This window comes from Lactuca serriola, chromosome 9 (assembly GCF_051521515.1).
Source record: "Lactuca serriola cultivar US96UC23 chromosome 9, Lser_US96UC23_V15, whole genome shotgun sequence".
NCBI classification, from domain to species: domain Eukaryota; kingdom Viridiplantae; phylum Streptophyta; class Magnoliopsida; order Asterales; family Asteraceae; genus Lactuca; species Lactuca serriola.
The window spans coordinates 197,709,061-197,715,939 of NC_136416.1; the positions used below are offsets into that span (position 1 = coordinate 197,709,061).

General features: G+C 36.3%; 1 non-coding gene across 1 annotated transcript; it reads left to right on the forward strand.

Moving 5' to 3' along the window:
- Nucleotides 1-236: 236 nt before the first annotated feature.
- LOC145077561 (small nucleolar RNA R71) lies at nucleotides 237-343 on the forward strand. The gene has a single exon (XR_013693303.1). It is a non-coding gene; the product is annotated as a small nucleolar RNA R71 (small nucleolar RNA).
- The last annotated feature ends 6,536 nt before the right edge of the window (nucleotides 344-6,879 follow it).

Below are 6,879 nucleotides of genomic sequence, written 5' to 3' on the forward strand. Positions count from 1 at the left end.
CAAGACTATCAAGCTTAGCAATCACCGCCGCTATGCTATCATTTGCTGCGTTCACTACTCCCCGATTTACTTCGTTTCTTGGATTGTGGTATTCTCTAGAGTGTTTAGAGAATTCTTCAATTAGCTCCTTCATTAACGGGGGCACCTTCTTCGTGAGCGGACCTTGAGAATCTAACAATTCCCTTGTGGTGACATTGACTCCATCGTAGAAAATGGAGACCTCTTGTTGGCTATTAAGGTCGTGATGTGGGCAATTTCTAAGCAAACTCTTGTACCTTTCCCATGCTTCATAAAGAGATTCTCCGGGCTGTTGCTCGAAGTTGGCAATTGCTTTCTTTAGCTTGGCTATTTTGGAGGGCGGAAAAAAGTGATCTATGAACTCCTCTTTCATCTTGGCCCATGTGGTGACTGATCCTGGAGGAAGTGACTTTAACCAATCCTTTGCAGCTCCTTTGAACGTGACTGGGAGCATGCAAAGAAGTTGGGTCTCGCGGGGGATATTCGGTACATTGAAGTAGTCGTCCACATCATTCACTTCATCTAAGTGCTTGTAGGCGTATTCGTGATCATTCCCATAAAAAGGAATCTCCTTGAGTTGAGCGAGAATATGGCCTTTTAGCACGAAAGTGGCGGTTGCGGGAATTGCGGGTTGCACAAGTCCCGGGCCGGTGTCATCGCGCATCCTCCTCTTCCATTCCCCCATGGGGACTTCATCGATATTAGCCATAGTAATGACTAAATCGTCTTCAAACTCGGAGTCGTGCTCGAATGTGGGTTCTTATTCTTCCTCGGTCTCGTATTCGATATCTTCTTGAATTGGGTCTTCAATAGTCAAAGAGGCACTGGATGCTCCGGATTTGTTGCTCCTCTTCTTGCTGAAAACGGGCTTGAGATTTTTGAGTGGCGAGTTCTTTGAATAAGCGGATTCTCCAACGGCTTTGCCTTTGCTCTTCCTTAGTGCGGATTCCGGGTCTTCAAGAGGGGGGACCAGAGGTGTATCAGATCCTCGGGTCATGAAACAACTGTAAACAAAATAGAAAAACACGTAAAAAGAACAAAAATAAAATAAAAATTTAAAACTGAACAGCGATGTACTCGCCGAGTCGGCACGAGTGCACTCGGCGAGTTCAAGGCAAAAACAGAAAAAAATTTCTAGTTACTCTAAAACGAAATTTTAATAAAACTAATTCTACTTACTGAGTTGCTTCTTAAATAACTTTGTGTAAGATAAATCCCACACAGAGGATCGATTAAACTAGAATTTAATGTTAATTTAGAACCGTCCCAGGCAACGACGCCAAAAACTTGATGTGTGTAAACTCACTTAGTTTTAAACCTACTTTTAATTATCAAATAACACACAAAAGACAGTGAACCTATCAATTGTGGTATAGTTAAATAAGCAGGGCATCGATCACAGGGAACGACAAATTAAAATTAAAAACTAATTTTATCTAAGTTAATTAATAAGTAGGGGTTTTATCTAGTTTTATAAGACTAGAAACTTACTAACTATTACTTACTTGAAAACTAGAAAACAAAATACTAACTAGATTCAATAAATGGAAGGGAACTTCTGTTTAGTTCAACTTAGTTGATTCTATGGTTGATTTCAAGGTAATGGTGCAATGGATTAATTCTTTCGTTGGTTACCGATTCAAGTGATTAGATTCGCATTCACTACACTAATCCTTAGCAAATAAACTAACTTAAACAGTGGCCAGTTGTCTAATTTAATTAGATTTACTAGATTAATTATTCGGGTTAATTTAGACTTGCAATAGTTAATTAATTTATTCTTTTAATTAACTTCTTGTTTGATGGTCATCTTACAAGCTTGCACATGAATTTACTCAATTTTCTTATTAATTCTAGTTTCATATTCATTAATCTTAGACATATGGCATAGTGATCACATAGCATATGTGGTTAATAATCAATAGATGTTCACGCTAATCAATTATCTTCCTATTAACAGAAAATTAATTATTATTCACACATAAGGTTCTTTAGCAAGCTAAAATAACAAAAATTCACCAACTTAGAATTAATCCTACCAATCAATCAAACCATATTGTCAACTTTGTATCCCCAAACAGAAGTCTAAAAGTTTTAGCTCATAATTGAAGTAAATAGCAACAAACAAACAAAGTCAAATTGTTTAACCTTAATGATAAAACAAAAGAATAAGTGGAATGATGAAATTTTGCCTCAATTCTTCTTCGGGATTGAATTCTAGCTTCTCTCGTCGTCTTCTAGGGTTTTTCTGCCTTCTCAATCGCAGCTAAACTCTTCTGAATCGTTCTAGAATTCTCCTCTATCGTTCTGAGGAGTTATCTTTATATATACGAATCGACTCGTCGAGTCAGGTGGCGACTCGTCGAGTCCATCTCTCAGTCCCCGTTTTGTGATAAGTCTCTGGGATCCCGAGTCATTATCTTCTCGATTCTTCGATCGGACTCGCCGAGTAGTCGACCCTACTCGCCGAGTAGGTGTTATTTTTGGTGTTTTTCTTCTTTGTTCCATTCTTGATCTCTCAACCGCTTCTCCTGCTTCCTTCTGCTTCCGAGCTTCATTTTTGGACTGAAAATATAATTCAAACACTTTTAAGTACCTTTTGTCCATAAAATGCAATAATTTAGCTAATAAATGAATAAAAATCTATACTTAATATGAACTAAATATGCACATATCAGGAACCAACAGAACCATCAAGACACAGAAAGAGTACAATCTGGTAATGGTAGATGTGAAAGAAGTCCCTCAAGATGAGAAGGACAAACTGATTAGCAACATAAAAGCAATGAGGATGATCACATTCGCTTTACCATCTGATACCTTTCGTCTATTAAGTTCGTGTATTACTGCAAAGGAGATTTGGGAAAGGCTTAATGAGTTATATTCGACCGATGAGGATCTCGAGCATTCCATCCAAACTCTTCTACTTTCGGAGTTTAGTCACTTCAAGCAAAAGTCTAAGGAAAGTCTTGTTGAAATATTCAATCGTTACAGCCATCTTCTCAGTAAGATGATTAAGCACGAAATTGGCAGAGAGGTGATCGAGCAGAAGGTCACTTTCATGAAAGGCCTAAGACCCAAATGGATGGCATGGGTTTTAACTGTTAAAGCTCATGAACAGTTCAAGACTTACTCGTTGGAAAAGCTCGTGGGGATTTTCAAGTCACATGAAAATGTTGTGCCAAAAGAAGTGAAAGTAGTCTCTGGCATGGGATCCTTGGCTCTTATTTGAAAGCTTAAGAATGTTGTTGATTAAGAAGCAGATTTAGATCTTTTTGAGTGTGATTTGACTAATGAAGAGTATGCTTTGATGCTATCTAACCCCAAGCGGTTTCCCAGAAAGAAATTCCCTACCACCAAGAATGGAAACTGGCAGGGAAGTTACAGCTCAGAGAAAACAAAAGAGGAAATTAAAAGCGATCATCAGAAAGAAGAAGAGAAGAACGAGAGCAAGTTGGTGGGTGTCTCAGGTTATGACTTCAATTATTGTCATGGCAAAAACCATCTAGCAAAGGAATGCATGTTGAGGAGACTGGATGAGAAGAAAGAGGGAGAAGATGATGAAGCTTACTTCATGCGTAAGCCGGAGGAAATCAAAAGAAAACAAATGAAAAATCTATGTATGCTTTGATTGTGTAGGAACATGTCATAGAGAATGAGTTCGGTGGAGTAGAAGTTTGGTCTACTGACTCGGAAGATGAAGAAGCTCGCAAGCCCACACATGGTAGGGAATTTTTTTGCGAAGGAAGAAGTCTCTGAGGTTGCTGACAGATGTTTGATGGTCATAGCTAGAGTGTCACAAATGAGAGCCTACACAATAGATGGTGGGTTTGAAGAAGCGAAGGAGAGGGAAGACAAATGCTTTACCACAAAACCAATCGGAGAGCAGATCAACGAGTGTGATAAGTTGATCAAGAAGGTACATTCAATCCTTGAATCCATTAAAATACCAGTATCTAACTATGAAAAAGAGCTAAATGATTTGAAATTCACCTTCTCTAGTTTAAATGGTAGCCTAAAACAAACTCGCCTCACGAATTCTAACCTAACTGATTAAATTAGCAGGTTGTCTTCCAAGAGTGAGGAGCGAAAGATGTGGATAGAGAAGAAGAAATTAGAGTTGGTTAGGGCAAGAGACGAATTGATTTATTTACAACTTGACAATTTAAATTTTTTGGAACAAAGGAATATTTTTTGCTTGATTACTAAACGTCTTTATTTCAATATTACTCAGTTGCATTTAGATTGTGAGATTGGCAAAAAGATTCACAAAATGATTTTGCCTTTCCTTGAATTTAAGGAAGAAGAAATAGATGTTGATTGTTATAATTATGAATCAATTGTTTCATCAGAAGAAACCTTTGAAGCCTATAGAATTGGATTGGACAAAATTTAGTCATTTATAAAGTCCAAAAACCACAAGGACATGCTCAGAAACTTACTAGATGAAAATGATAGATTGAAAATAAAGACCGAAACCGTACAAAAATTTGATTCATTGAGTTCTAAGTTGAGTTCAGATGACAAGATTAATGCTGAAAATACATATGAATTTGATGAGGACAGTGACATAAGTGAAATATTTGTAGAGGACAAGGTTAACTGTTCTGAATTTATTAAAACTAAACCTGAACCAACAAAAGTCCTTATATCCGAAAACTCTGTTGAGTTCGCTCGATTGTCTAAAGACAAGATCAGAGTCCGGAAAGAGAAGGTCGTGGTATACCAAAAGATACAAACCGTTCTAAATCAAGTATATGCTACCACTGGAGTTTCCAAGGATCATACTGTTGAGCTAACAAACTTAGTAGATGAAGACAACGCTGAGGGTTGTGATGAGTATTTTTGGTCAGCCCCAACCGACAATGCAGATGAAATGAAAGGTTTGTCAAAACGAACCTCGTGGAGATTGAAAGGCAGATACATAGCTAAACCAATAAACAAACCATCAGGGTTCAATAAAGCTAGTACAAGTGGCACCAAGGACGTTTAAAGTGAATTTTGAAAAGGAACGAGTGAAACTAACAGTACAAGCGAACCTTAGCCAGTGAGAACCGAACCTCAGGCCAGGAAGGCGAAACCGAATGTCAATATTCACAAATCATCCAAGCAACTTGTAGAGCAGAAACGTCAACGAAATAGGAGATATCAAAAAAATCTCAATGAGAGGAAGCCCTTTTGGCAATCCCAGAACTCCAACTATGTACGTAAAGAAAAAGCCTCCAATCAAAAGAAGAAAGTATGTTCGCAAGCACAACCCATATTGTCATCAAAAATCAACAAAATTTTCTTCAACATCAATCGTATTAGAATTGATTACAAGAGTCGATCAAAAAATTGAGATTCAAAATATAACTGAATCACAAAATCGAATTGATAAAGAAAATAAGATTAATAAACTGGAACAAAAACATTAGATGATCTGGATAGAAAAATCGAGTGAGAAAATCGAACTAGAGAATTTAGTGAATCTGAAGTTTCATTGAGACCTGATTATGTACGTTCCAAACGATGAATAGTAGTGACAATAATGGGCTTAAGAACAAAAAAAGATCGGTTGAATAAATAAGGATTAAAACAATTAAAACAATAAAATCAGTATTAAATCAAGAATTGATCAGATCTAATGAGAACATGCGAAACGAATACGCATCAAATTGAAGTAATACCAGATTAGCAGGACAGGCTTGTTCGGAATAAAACCCTAATTGTGATTTGATGAACAATATGCAGAAAATAAGAACAAACACAAATATGAAGATATGTAGAATGATCACTCGAGTTATTCAATTATGAGGAACAGATTATACTTTAAGAATAAGAATCTAATTCTACAAGATACCTCACAATGTGGCGGCTACATTTTGCCTCACTTTTAACCCTGATTATGAATAATGCATGAGTATTTATAAGGAAAAGACAAGTCTTGGGCTTTTAACCTACACTTCATCAAGGGGGCCCATTGCTATCATCCATGGAGTACTTTGAAACCCTACACTTACTATTTGTCTCTAAGTTAGCGAATGTTGGCTATACTTTAATATTTAGATACAATGATGTAACTATTAGTTTCAATTCCCATATTGCTGGCTATGATTGTTGAGTATGGTTTCTTGAGGGATACCTCTAAAATTACAACTTGAAAACCTCTTTTTAGAATCATTACTATCTTGTAATGTTAATTAAATTTTGAATATAATTAGGAATTGGAGACCTCATATATGTTGTGGCATTAACGCATATGTCAAATATCACATAATAAATTGCTACGTCTCGTACAATACGTTCTACCATAACTTGACTTCACAAATTTCAATAAATGAAATATGTATAAAAGGGATTAAGGAAGGATATACAAGAAGTTTGTAATTTCATACTGACATCATAAACCTTCTATAATGGACATAAGTGGTCATAAATCATATATATACCTTTAAAATTTCAAATCTTATTTGTACTTTTTGCATGAAAAGTCAAGTTCTCTTAAAATGCTTAAAACCATTCAGGAAAGAGTTAAAAATTAACTTGACCTTCAAATAAAAGTAATGAGATCAGACATGGGTGGTCTCTATTACATAAGTATTGGGACTTTAGTCAAACCCCTCGATCTTTCATTGAATTTTGTAAAGATCGTGACGTCATTAACCAATACACCGTGCCTAATACTCATCATGTAACAACGTAAATTTTCAAAACAATTTTTTCCATTTCAAAATATAATAAAATTCATATGTAATATCAAAATCCATGTGTCAACATCATCTCGATAAACAAATCCCAACATCTCAAAGTAAATAAAACTCCATCTATGTATATGTGTACGGTCATGCCCACGCCTTCCCGCAGTCCTCACTAGTACCT